This window comes from Lagenorhynchus albirostris, chromosome 7 (assembly GCF_949774975.1).
Source record: "Lagenorhynchus albirostris chromosome 7, mLagAlb1.1, whole genome shotgun sequence".
Taxonomy (NCBI): domain Eukaryota; kingdom Metazoa; phylum Chordata; class Mammalia; order Artiodactyla; family Delphinidae; genus Lagenorhynchus; species Lagenorhynchus albirostris.
The window spans coordinates 54,754,762-54,769,073 of NC_083101.1; the positions used below are offsets into that span (position 1 = coordinate 54,754,762).

Here is a 14,312-nt window from a genome sequence, read left to right on the forward strand (position 1 = left end):
TTCAGCTCCACAGTTCAGTGACATGATGCATCAAATAATCCTCGGTGGAGTAGGGCTAACAGTTAGGTATAATTTACAAAATCATTTATATGGGAAAATGCATTCCAAGTTCTGAACAACCAACTTACAAACAAGCTTTTGAAACCCAACCCATTCCTATGTTAAGAACTGCCTGTACTGGTCTCAACCTATGAACTCACCAACACTTTGGTCAGGGTTGTTAGCAAAACAGAAAATTTGCCTCATTTAACTATTCCATTCCACTTATTCATTTGTCCATTCATTCATGCATGCATGCATTCAACAAATATTTACTGAGTACCTACTTTAGCAGGGCACTGGGCTAGAAGTGAGATAATGGGGACACAAAGTAGAGTAATAAATGGTCCTGCCAGCAGGAAACCTGTTAGCGGGGCAAACAATGCAACAATTCTAATACATTGTGAAGAAAAAAGGAAGGAAAGAAGGAAGGAAGGAAGGGAGAAGGGAAGAAGGGAAGACCTTCCAAGAACAGCAGTCAAGGCCTAAGAAAAAAAAAAAGTTCAGTGTGGGCAGGGAACTGCAAGGGAGTCAGCATTCTGAATTGTGCAGTCCACGACTAGAACTGGCAAGATATAAATAAGGCTGAAGCTCTGATCATGAAGGAATTAACAGACCATTTCAAGGAAGATAGACCTTATTCTGTTATCTCATGGTGGCAGAACCATGATGGATTTAAGGGTGCAAATGAAATTTTCAGATTTATATTTTGGTAATCTCATTCTGGTAACCCTGTAAAACTTGGGTCAGCAAACTGCAGCCTGCAAGACTTTTGTATGACCTGTGTGCTAAGAAGAGTTTTTACATTTTTAAGATTTTTAAAAAGTCAAAAGAAGAAAAATATCCTGTAACACATGAAAATTATATGAAATTCAAATTTCCGTGTCTATAAATAAAGTTTTATTGGAACACAGCCACAATCATCCATTTACATTGTATCAATGACTGTTATTGCAAAGATGAGTTAAGTAGTTGGAAGAGACCATACGGCCTGAAAAGCCTATAATATTTACTATCTGGCCCTTTACAGAGAAGTTTGCTGACCCCTGGTATAGAACGTGGGTAAAAGAAGGAAGACCAGTTGAAAAATGACATGGAGTTAAATTAGGGTAAGCGGTAATAGGGATAAAGAGGGTAGGGCAATTTCACGACATATAGTATCAAATCAGCAAAGTGTGTGAATGAAATCAAAGGTCATGTCAGGTATCACTGATGAACACAGATGCAAAAATCCGCAACAAAATACTAACAAACAGAATCCAACAGCACATTAAAAGGATCATACACCATGATCAACTGGGGTTTATCCCAGGAATGCAAGGATTCTTCAATATACGCAAATCAATGTGATACACCATATTAACAAATTGAAGGATAAAAACGATCTCATAATCTCAGTAGATGCAGAAAAAGCTTTTCACAAAATTCAACACCCATTTATGATAAAAACTCTCCAGAAAGTAGGCATAGAGGGAACTTTCCTCAACATAATAAAGGCCACATATGACAAACCCACAGCCAACATTGTCCTCAATGGTGAAAAACTGAAACCATTTCCACTAAGATCAGGAACAAGACAAGGTTGCCCACTCTCACCACTATTATTCAGCATAGTTTTGGAAGTTCTAGCCACAGCAATCAGAGAAGAAAAAGAAATAAAAGGAATACAAATTGGAAAAGAAGAAGTAAAACTGTCACTGTTTGCAGATGACAAGATACTATACATAGAGAATCCTAAAGATGCTATCAGAAAACTACTAGAGCTAATCAACGAATTTGGTAAAGTAGCAGGATACAAAATTAACGCACAGAAATCTCTTGCATTCCTATACACTAACAACGAAAGGTCACGTCAGGGATAATCTCAGGTTTCTGTTTTGAACAACTAGGGAGGGTGGTGGTGTCTCCACCTGAGCTAGAGAATGCAGGAGGGATGCTGGAAGGATGAGGTGCCCTTGAAAACATTTCTGTGGAGTTGTCTTGGAGGCAATTGGATACACATGAGCTAGAAATGTAAGCTGCAATGAACTCTCATCCATTTCACCTCTGTACATTGTAATCTAAAATCCGTAAATCACTTTTCATATGCCAAATATGGATTTTGTTTCCTCAGCTGAAGAATAAATATTTTGAGCGATCATGTGGTGACAATACTTATCAGCCAGATGTTCAGTTCTGGTAGTAGCAACAATGTTTTCACTCAATGTTTGTGTAATTTTTTGGCTACTGGGGTTTATTACATTTTGGGCTTACTGTTTAATTAATCCAAAAAAAAGAGGTAAAAAGGAAATTGAAGTTTGACACTACTGATAGAAAAGTCAGAAATTATTGTATACAGATAGTCATTGGATCTAAGTTGATGAAAGCATGATCCATTATGAAGGAAAAGCACTAAATTAAAGAATATAGGTACACATTTTTGGAAATATCTTCTGGTTGATGATACTGTTTAAAAGGAGGAGTATAATTAGGTGTTTTATTACCATTTTTTCAACACACATTCCAATGCCTTCTAGAATATATTTGACTTTTGTACGTGTAACCATCTGACACATTTTCAGGAACTCATTATATCTGAGAGTAGGAGACTCCTTGCATTAATCTGGGAGCAGAAGCTGAGAAGATACAGAATATGAAAGCAAAAGGAGCAAAAAGAAAGGGTTGAATCCTGAAGAAACCAATGTTTACTGATGAGCAGAGTAAGAGGAGCCATCAAAGAGAACTTAAGTAAGAAAGCCTAAGAAATGTGAAGAGAACCAAGAAAGTAGCCAGATCATGATAGAAGAGAATTGATACCAAGGGAGTCGAGTTTCAAGAAGGAAGGTTATGACATTTCAGAGATAGCACCCCCTGTTGTCACTGCCCAAAACCCTCTTCTCTCATTTTGTTAAAAGCACCCCAATTTTGCCTTGGGAATCACTCTTTCCCCACTTTTAGTCATGTGATCTGGATTTACTGGTGCCATGCTTAGCTCCAAAGATGAGCCATAACTGGCTTCGGTCAATCCCCATTTCAAAACCCCTGGCCAGAGTGACTGATTGGTTCAGGGATGGGCAGGAATCCAAGCAGAGATAATGGGGTGCAAGGAGATTATTTGCTGGGGCTTCTGAGAAAAAAAGACATTTCCTATGTCTTTTTCCTGTAAGGTTTTTAATGTGAGGATAGGATACCTGGAATTGCTTGCAACTTATGTCACTATAAGAGGGGAAAGGCTAGGGCTGGGATGTGGAAAGATAAGTAAGTGACACTGAAGAGCCAAAGAATGAAGACGAAACATGGAAGGCAAAGCAAGGACATGGAGAGGACCCAGGTCCTTGGTGAATCATTTCAGGCACCGGATTAAGCCTCACCTAAGGCCACCACTCACTTCAGGATTTTAATTTACATGAGCCAAGAATTCTCCATTATGTTTAAGCCAGTTGGAGTTTGTTCAACAAAGCAAGACAAAGAATCCCATCTGATACAAGGGGTCACCAGTGACCTGAAGCAAAGCAGTTTCAATTGATTGGTAGATACATTAAATGCGGCTGATTTCTCCTTAAAGAAATTTGAATGAAAGGAAAAAAATTTAGGCAGCACCCAAAGAAGGATCAGCTGTGGTCAAAAGAGGATTTTTTTAGTTTTCTGTTTGGTTGGTTTTGTTTTGCTTTGCTTTGTTTTAATGCTCATTGTTTGTGTGCTTGCTTGCTTGCTTGCTTGTTTGTTTCAATATGCAAGATACTGGAATCTAACTTGAAAACTGATAGTTAGGATTTAGAACAAAGGAGAGTTGAAGGTATAGAAGAGAAAGTGAATAACTGGTACAAGATGCTTCCACTCTAAAATTATGAAGGGAAAGTCTATCTGCTTTCTTGTCACTAAACCTAAGGAAATCTATAACAGAACTGTCTGGAAAGAAGATCTTAAAAGTGTTCAAGGGGATTTGCAAATTCGTTTTATTTCCTATACTTTCACCAAAGGCATAAAAAAAAAAATCAAAGTTTTTATTCTAAGAAGAAAGTTTGGGGAGGCCATAATGATAGTCTTCCAAAAATTTACAAAAAGACTGACTTAAGGTCTCATTCACCAGTTGGTGTTTTTAAGCAGGATATTTAAAGAGGAAAATTTATGCATATGAAAGTGGAAGTAAGATGTCCACCTAGAGGAGTACATTTGCATTTTTGGATACTGTCAAATAAAGCATTATTAACCAACCAAACAAACAAGCAAAAAAACAAATTAAAAAAAGATATCACTCACTAGATTTCAGTACACAAAGACTAGCTGGTATCCGCTAACCTTGAAAGAGGTTTATTTTCTACATATGAAAATTACTATTTCCATCGGAAAGCTATGATAATGTAAAACTCAGAATGCCTACCAGTCGAAAATGCAGGCATAGCTTTATGAACTGCTTAGGAAAACCTCAAATAGTATATGCACTTTAGACATTTAAAGAAACCTCCATATTCCCTAACCTTTGAGCTCACTGAAATAACAAAATACTTTATAATCTCTCCCATAGCATGTTGCTGGGCTGGAAGAACCATGGGTCTCACACCTCAAATCCTCAGGTCTAATGAGGAGTCTGAACCATCCATAAATGAAATGATATATCTGTGAAAAATGCAGAATTGTGGTAACGGCATGAATGAACATCTTTGATAGATATGAACGTAAATTGGGTCAATTTACACCAAAGCTGAACTGTTTTAATAGTCTATTGAAATTTGACCTGTCAAATCTGGGTACAATTGAGAGATTAAAATAGCTTTCACATTTTAAAGTAGATACTTGGTATATTGCACTGGGAGGAAGCAGGGAGGGACTAAATCCTTGATACTGACAAACAACAACTTTAACATTCTTATTTGGACACTCATGTCCACAGAAACCAAATACATTTTTTGTGTGGAGCCAGAGGGGCTAGAAGCCGATGAAGACAACTTGCCCTTTGAAAATTACAGAATCTTAGACCAGAGGGCACCTAGAAAGTCATCACATTCATTCCCTACCTCCAAGTCACTCTTCCCAATTCCTAATGATTTGCGAATAATCAAAAACCTCTTTCTGTAACCCAGTTCAACTTTATGATCTAACCCCAAATCCTCTCCTCACACAAAGCAGCCCCGTACCGTAGCTGCCCCCCAAGTTCCTCCACTATAGGGAGGGGAAATTGCCTCTGCCAGCCTTACCTAAACTCAGAATGAAAAAGAAACATTTGCAGAATAAAATGTGCATTTTTCCCATTATGCCTTTACATCAAAATGATGCTTACTGAGTAATCTAGAGATGGGTTACAAATCTGGGATTAATGATTATTCCTCTTTAAAGTTAAGAATAGCTAATAATAATAGCTAACATACTACTATGTGCTTTACACATAGTAAGATCTTTATGGATATTATTTCATTTCATCTTCACAGCAATGCTATGACATAAGCATCATTTTTCTCATTGTGCCTGCATTGCAGATGAGGAAGCAGCAGCACAGGGGGCATAAATAGGTTGCCTAAGGCCATACAACTCATGAGTGGAAGAGGGGACATTCAGAGCCAGCAGCCTGGCCCAGGGTCCGTGCCCTTAACCATTGTACTATACTGCCTCTGAGCAGGGTAGGAGACAGGGAAGCAAATGGAATGATTTGTTAAGATCACTTTTAGGACAGTGATTCTACAATTCTAACTTTGCTTTACCTAGGTAAAGTAAAGTACTTCCACCTTAACAGCCACAGAAATACTATACGTCCCTGGAGCAAAGCTGGGGGCAATGACAGGGTGCTTAAAACAGCATGGTCAGTGTGTGTGACTCAATAACCATTCTGTTCACCAACAGCAAAGTTACTTCTATTCTACTAATGTCACATTAACCTCCTTTTCTGCCAAGTACAGGCCTAAGCAGGCCTGCAGTTTTCATTTTAGTTCACTCCCTGGGGAGAAACTTTTATTTGTCAAAACAGATTCCTGCCACACATAAGTAATCTAAGAAACTAGCTGATTTCTAAAATATGGCTTCTTTATATGACTACCAAGTACACATTCCCCCAAGATAAATGACAAAAGGAGAAGTGATAATTAACATGCTTGGGAATGGGGGACGGCAAAGATTTCTATTTTAGATCTTGAGACTACAATGGCTGTGGACAACTTCTGATCTCCCTGCAGCTCAGCCTGACGTCAATGGAAAGGGGACTGAGTGAGAACTGTGCCTCTGAGCAGCTTCCAAAGGAGTGGTCTTAAGAATACAAAATCTACTAAGTTGCTCAACATGGTGTAGCATAAGTGTTTGAAAACAAGTGTGCTATTCTGCTCCAGCTGAAGTGAGCAGGGTTGGAAGAGGCTGTTCTACTCAGGGCCCTTTTGTGAGTGGCGATTACACAATTTAACCGTGTCCCCATCCATACTCTTTGTAAAGTGTGAATCAAATTTTCTGTCAGGGAATAGTATTTTCCACACCCATGTAGAGAATAATTTAAAATACCCCAGTGGCTTGCCAGTTTTTACAAATTCTGGCTCTATATGATGAGGGAACATGTAGTTTTTTTGCCTAAAGTCCTATGCCAATCTCCACACACCAGGAAGTGAAGCTCTGTGGGTGGTTGCTTCTTGGTAAAACTGATATCCATCACCTTGTATGCCCTTCAGCAGAGATGAATCCATGGCTAGAAAGTCTCCAGCTCCTGTGACATTCCTTCCCCAAACTTAGGCTGTCAGAAGAGGAATACGGTGCCCAACTTCTCTGATGGTGCTGCACCCCTTCAGCAGAACACCACTGAGCATGCCCACCATAAATGCACATTCATGTTTATATAACTTATGTACCCATGCTACTGTCCATGCCAGGTACATTATAAAACATACATAAAAGTGCCATTTTAAAAGAACACAAGAAAATTAGACAAAATTATAGATTTTCTTCCTGCACTAAAATGGATATCCATCCTCCACCTTGGAGTCCCTGATCTAACCCAATCCTCTCATTTTATAGATGAAGACACTCAGCTCAAAGAGGTAAAATTACTTCTACTGGGAGTCACCAAGTTCACCTAGAACTCACACATCTTGACCCTAGATCAGTACTCCTTGAAGGTTCTCCACATTGGTCTGTGCTACCTCACCTCAGGACATTTGGAAGAACATAAGGTCTCTGGGTTTGTCATAATGCCTGGGTGTGGCACTGGCACACATGAGTGTGGGTCAGGGATGCTAAACACCTACAATCCAGAGAACAGTCCTCCACACAAAGAATCCTCCAGTCCAAATGGCAATAGGGCCCTTGTTGGGAGCAACCCTCACAAGATGGACTTCCTTTTCCCAATAGAAACGTCATCAGTGACGAGTCTCTGTTATTCTCAATGCACCAGCTCTTGGATTCTTATAAGTCACATTTATTCCATTTCACTTTTCTCTACAACCTTCATCATATCAGTTGTCAGAAAGACTCATTGCTAGAGCCTTTGTAGAATTCCTACCTCTCTGCCAGGTTATTTATTTATTTATTTATTTATTTTTGACTGTGTTGGGTCTTCATTGCTGTGTGAGGGCTTTCTCTAGTTGTGGTGCGTGGGCTTCTCATTGCAGTGGCTTCTCTTGTTGCAGAGCACAGGCTCTAGGCATGCGGGTTTCAGTAGTTGTGGCACACGGGCTCAACAGTTGTGGCTCGTGGGCTCTAGAGCGCAGGCTCAGTAGTTGTGGCGCATGGGCTTAGTTGCTCCGCGGCATGTGGGATCCTCCTGGACCAGGGCGCAAACTCATTTCCCCTGCATTGGCAGGCAGACTCTCAACCACTGCGCCACCAGGGAAGTCCCTCTGCAAGGGTTCCTTAACCTTGGTACTACTGACATTTGGGGCTGGAAAATTCTTTGTGTGCGGAGTTCTCCTGTGCATTTCAGATGTTTAGCAGCATCCCTGACCCCTATCCACCAGAATCCAGTAACATCTCCCCAGTATGACAACCAGAATATCTGCAGGCATTGCCAAAACCACCCACAGTTGAGAACCACTGCTCTAGACCAAAACTGCAAATAAGAAATCTACATAGGCATAAGGAGATGAGATATCCCATCACCTCATCCCTAATTTTTTCTGTCGATATCAGTCTATGGCTTGGTGTGAAGTTAGGGTACACCATTCACAGAATGTAAGGATGATGTTTTGTACAGCTTGGTATCTCCAGTGTTAGTACAATGCCTGGCACGTAGCAGGTGCACCGTAAGTATTTACTGAATGAAAGAAGCCTTCTTCAGAACAATCCGTACCTTAGTTAACTCAAGCCTTAATAAATGAGCCTAATTCCAGTAACAGAAGTCCCAAAGACCTTCTTGAGAAAATATCAGAAAGCACCTATTATGACAGTTTTGTAATATATAAAAGATCTGTGGTGTGGTTAATCATTCCATCTTTGAGCAACCCAACCAGAAAGTAACCATCAGATTATCATGCCAGTTGTTAGTGAAGTTTGGCATCCAATTGCCTTTTCTATTTTGTGGTAGCCTTAGTTTATCTTAACATCCCTCTGTATTATCTGGGAAAGCATTTGAATTGCCAATCTGAAAACAGGGCTTTGCAACATGCTTTGAATTAGAATAGAATTTCAAAGTTGGCCTACTTAAATTCATATCTAGCAAGCTATTTATGACTGCTAGGCAGGAATATTTTTTTTAAGAGCAAACTTTAGTAAGCTGCCCTGGGGAATTTTTTTTTTCTTATCTTGGGATTCTACAATCCAGAAAACCTCAGTCTTCAGTTTAAAAAGAAGCAAGGCCCCCTAGAAAATGGAAGCCTCAAAATACAGAAAGAAATACAACACTTATCCTGCTAGTCCGGGGAGGAAGGGGCTCCTACAGGCCCACACTAGGCTCCAGGTCTTGATGCAGCTTCATTGCCCAGTCCTATTTTCCACAGCTCTGGTCAAGCAGTCTCCTCATGGTGTCACCAATAAGCCATGAGTCATCTCAGTTACGGGCCTTTTGTCGTGTTGGCCCCCACCTGGAATGTCCCCCATTTCCCTCTCTCAAGGTAAACTCCATATACCCTTACCTTCCCTCATCCAGGAAGCCAACTCCAACACCTCCAGCACTCATAGATAGTCCTCTACTTGGAGTTGCTACCATACTTATAATCTGTACCACACATTTCCCCACTTAAGTAAATCCTATCTTAGAGGGTTCAGCTGTGGCTTCTTTTGGATTAAATTGATCTCCCCAACAAAACTAAATTCCCTGGGCATCTACAAAACCCACATCCCACCAGCACCTAGCTCAATCCCGGCCACATGGTGACTGCTCAATAAAAACTTGTTTACAGAGCTATTCCAGATTGTGCTAAATGTATGAATCTGCCCCCTGTTCTTTATGTACATTTCTTCTGGATTCCATGTAATTATGTAAATTCAAGGTCCACTGGGCCCAACTCTAACAAAACCCACAAAATGAATTCTCATTGGGATGGCTTTGGGCAGTGAGCTTTCCAGCACACTCCTAAGACAGAGTTTCCCTGAAGAGGTTTCATTCACACTAGGTGCAGAAAGAGACCTACCAAGCTTTGCCACAATCCTGCCAATCCCTTATTCTTCAAGGAAAGAGACATTGTGTCACTTAACTGTCAGCTCACAACACCAGGTGGAGGGATAAAAGGGTATGCTGCCTTGGTTAAAGTTAGCCCTTAAGAACAAAGGTCACACCAGATACACTGCTGGTAGGAATGTAAAATGGTGTAGTAACTTTGGAAAACAATTTGGCAATTTATTAAAAAGTTAAACATCACACCCATTAGGATGGCTCTAATAAAAAAAAAAGATTTTTTACCAGAAAATAATAACCTTTCGGGAGGATGTGGAGAAATTAAAACCTTGGTGCAGCACTATGGAAAATAGTATGGAGGTTCCTCAAAAAATTAAACATAGAAATACCATATGATCCAGCAAAACCATTTCTGGGTATTTACACAAAACAATTGAAGGCAGGGTCTCAAAGAGACATCTGTACACCCATGTTCATAGCAGCATCCACAACAGTCAAAAGTTGGAAGCAACCTAAGTATCCATCCACGGATGAATGGATAAACAAAATGAGTCATATACATACAACGGAATACTATTCAACCTTAAAAAGAAAGGAAATTCTGACACACAGTACAACATGGGTGAACCTTGAGGACATTATGCTAAGCGTAGTAAGTCAGTCACAAAAAGACAAATACTGTATGTTTCCACTTACATGGGTACCTAGAGTAGTCAAATTCATAGATACAGAAAGTAGAATGGTGGTTGTTGGGGGCTGAGGGGGAGGGAGAATGGGGAGTTGTTACTCAATGAGTATAGAGTTTTAGTTTTGCAAGAAGAAAAGAGTTCTGGGTACTGGTTGCACAACAATGTGGATGTATTTAACAGTACTGAACTGTACCCTTAATGGTTATTATGGTATATTTTGTGTTCTGTGCATTTTACCATAATTAAAATTTTAAGAAAAATTTTTTACACTTAAACATAAATTTACCCAGCAATCCCACTCTCAGATATCTACCCAGGAGAAATGAAAGCATACATCCACAGAAAGATCCATATGTGAATGTCCGTAGCAACGTTATTCATAACAGCCAAAAACTGAAAACAACCCAAATATCCACCAATTGATAAATGGATAAATAAAATGTGGTATATCCATACAATGGAATATTATTGAATATAGAAAGAATTAAATACTGATATTCCCTACAACAGGATGAATATTAAAAACATTTTGCTAAGAAAAAGAAGTCAGACACAAAAGACCACATATTATATGATTCCATTTGCATGAAATGCCCAGAAGAGACAAACCCACAGAGACAAAGAATAGATTAATGGTTGCCTGAGACTGGGAGTAGGAACAAGGATTAACTGTAAACATACAGGAGCAATTTTATTGGGGTGACAAACAAGTTCTAAAGCTGGATTATGGTCATAGTTGCACAATTCTACAAATTTACCTTAAGTCATTGGACTGCATGCTTCTGTGCATGGTGTTGAGTTGAAAAAGAAAACAGACCTCAATAAAAAAATTAAGCATAAAAACAAATAATAAGGGTCACTGATCTGCTTTCTTCATGAACGGACTTCTCTCTCTTTTCTCCCCCCAGTGGCTGAATTTTAGGAGCTTCTTCTAATGGGCCCCTTCATTTCAGAACCATACTTCTTATTGATCACACCTTGGAAAGGAGGATGGATCATCAAATCTATTCATTCATTCCATAAGCAAATATTTACTGAGGCACTATGCTGGGTACTTGGGGCAAAAAAGGGAACAAGGCAGATGTGATTCCTTGCAGTCCCAGGGCTGAGAGTTACAGACACAAAAGCGGGCAAAATAAGACAGTGTGATATATTCTACAATAGGGGAACACAAAGGTGTGACAGGGAATACGGTGGGGCACCTCACCTTGATTTCGATATCAGGGGATCCTGAAGAAACTCCCAAGTGAGGTCTGAAAAGCAAGTATGGAAACAAAGATGAGCCAGGGAAGAGGAATAGTTTTCCATGCAGAGGGAACAGCACGTGCAAAGGCCTAGAGGTCAGAGAAATGGAACATTTGGAGAAGTGATGCTACTCAGTCATAGTGTGAGAAGTGAAGAATAGGAAAATAAATTTGGGGAAAGTAAACAGGGGTCAGATCATAAAGACCCTCACAGGTACGTTAAGGAGTCTGAGCTTTATCCTAAGTGGTACGGGGAGGCAATAAAATGTTTTCAGCAAGTGAATAACATGACAAAATTTGGAGTTTGCTGGAGATAAAATGTTGTGGAGTCAAAAGTAGAAGCAGGAAGTTCCTTTAGGAGGCTGCTATAGATTGATGCTGGGCTGGGCCTGAGAAGAGACAGAAGCTGCCATGACAAAAATATCTGCCTGCATGGGAGGTGGCTTATGAATGGACATGCGATCTGTCCACTCACGGGTAGGCTTCAGAATAAAGTACAAGGTCCTCCTGAAGCTAACCATATTAAGGTACATATTCTAGCCCCTTCTCCTCCAGCTGTTTCCTTTGATTCAGACACTCCCCTTAGCCTGCCTAATCCCTATGCATTCTTGATTTCTCAGTTTAGAAGCCATTCCTCCAGAAAGCCATCTCTGACAACCCCTGACAGCCACATTCTAGGCTAGAAGCCTCTCCTATATGCTCCCTTTGAAACATGTGCTTATTCTCTACACAGCATGTATTATATCCCTCTGCAATGCAAATGCCCAAATATTGATCTGTTTTATCACTAAATGTGTGTTATCCAATAGAACTTTCTATGATAATGGCAATATTTTATATCTGTGCTGTCCAATATGGTAGCCATCAGCTACATGTAAGCACATATAGTAGCCATCAGCTACATGTAAGCTAGTGTGACTAAGGAACAGAATGTTTAATTTTATTTAATTTTCTTAATTTACATTTAGATTTACATAGCCACATGTGGCTATCATATTGGAAAGCACAGCACAACACATTATAATCTGTAAACACAGGCACTGTATCTTTTCACTGCTGAAACTCTGGCATATATAAAAGCATGGGGTACATAATAGGAACTTGATAAATATACAAGTATTTATATAATGAATAAGTAATACAGACAGGCTCAGACTGCCATAATTACATGCATTCATTCATTCAACAAACACTTATCAAGCACCTAGAAATTTCCCAGCACTGTTCTAGATACCAGCGTTACAGATCAAATACCCTGCTTTTGTGGCGCTTACACTTTAATGGGAAGACAGAAAATAAACATTAAACAAAACAAAAATAAACAATTTCGGAGAGAGGTGTTATGAAAAATAAATAAATAAAGCAAAGTAAAGGGATAGAGAGTAATGGAGAGAGTATGTGCTGGTTTTAATGATACTTTATCTCACTAACAGTATTTGCCAGAGCCTCTGCTGCCCTAGCATTCTAGCACATATCAAACAAAACTCATGATGAAAGTTAATGGAACAAACTTTAACAGAAAGTAAGATAATTGCTCAGAAATAAATTCTGCTCTCTGATCATCTTGTCATAAAAGTTTTCAAGTATGCATTTTTGTGGAAAGAAGGCAGTGGCAAAATTGACCCATATTCTGTTTCAGAGCTATTAATGTGTCAAATGGTTAGCCCCAGCAGGCAGAGAATTTCTGCAAACTCTGGGGGAAACATCTTCTGAATTACCCAGTGTCACAACATGTGTCAGAACCAGCAGCCAATCAAAATCTCTACCTGAAGCATGTATCTTCTGTTTTGTAATTTAATTTACTCCACATTTACTGAGCATCTCCCTAAGTGTGAGGGACAGGAACCTACTAGTGCCTGCGCTCCAAGAGCTCCCACACCAGGAAGAACAAGAGAAACCACACATTAAAAAAAAAAAAAAAAACTTGAGCAGACCATGTTACACCATTTTCTTTCTTTTGGTTTTCATTTAGCTTCTGAATGTTCTTTATCCTTGGTCATAAAATCTCCAAGAATGCTGTATCCTTTCCTAAAACCAAGATTATTTCATAATTCAGCATCTTGCATAAAATGAAATTTCCCTTAGCTACTGCAGCATGTAACACCATTGGGATTACAAATCATGTAGCTGGGAAACATGTCAGAATATAAAGTTCATTTCGTATGCTGGGAAAAAGATTGTAAGGCTGGTCAACAGCATGTAACTTATGTTAATCACTTACCCAAGAGGAGATTCCCCAACAGGATCATCTGGACTTTAAAAATATTTGCCCACCTCTCCTGGTTGTGAAAACTAGGTGAAACAGGGCAGGACAGCACTCTGCAGTTTTAAAAGCCCTGTATAAATGGTCATTAGAAAAAAATGATGATTCTTGCTCTCATAGCACTAGTTGACTGGTACATAGGTAAGCCAATATTCAAACACGGAGAAGACATTAAAAACTTGGCCTCATGCAGATAGAGGCAAAACTTCACTGAGATGACCTCTAGCCTCCTTGTTGGAAGAGAGGATTAATATGCAAGCAAATAAATCTATGTGTAAACCCTCCCACCACACCTCTGAAATTCTCCAATTAGAACTGAGCTAAACGTCTGCATGCACAGTCACTGGTCATACGTTTGCCAGTGAAGCGACAGGAAAGACATGCATGTGTGTGTGTGCACATATAAATAAATATGTGCACGTATATTATATATACACTCACTTTCAGGTGGGAAGGGAGTTCACTTCTTTTGTTAATTATGATGGCACACTTTTGTGGAGGTAGACACATCACTTACCATTTATGATGAAGAAAAAGTATGTTTGGAGTTCTCTGGTGGCACAGTGGTTAGGAATCTG

The 14,312-nt window shown here is 39.5% G+C and overlaps 1 protein-coding gene across 6 annotated transcripts in view; it reads right to left on the reverse strand.

Moving 5' to 3' along the window:
• GLIS3 (GLIS family zinc finger 3) overlaps positions 1–14,312 on the reverse strand; it is a 504,604-nt gene that overhangs the window by 396,851 nt on the left and 93,441 nt on the right. Inside the window, exon 1 of one of the 6 annotated variants that reach the window (XM_060155030.1) lies at positions 11,435–11,463. The exons of the other annotated variants lie outside the window; for them this stretch is intronic. The gene's annotated coding sequence lies outside the window, so the exon portion shown is untranslated. Of the gene's footprint in view, positions 1–11,434; positions 11,464–14,312 lie in introns of those variants that run through there. 6 annotated transcript variants of the gene reach the window in all.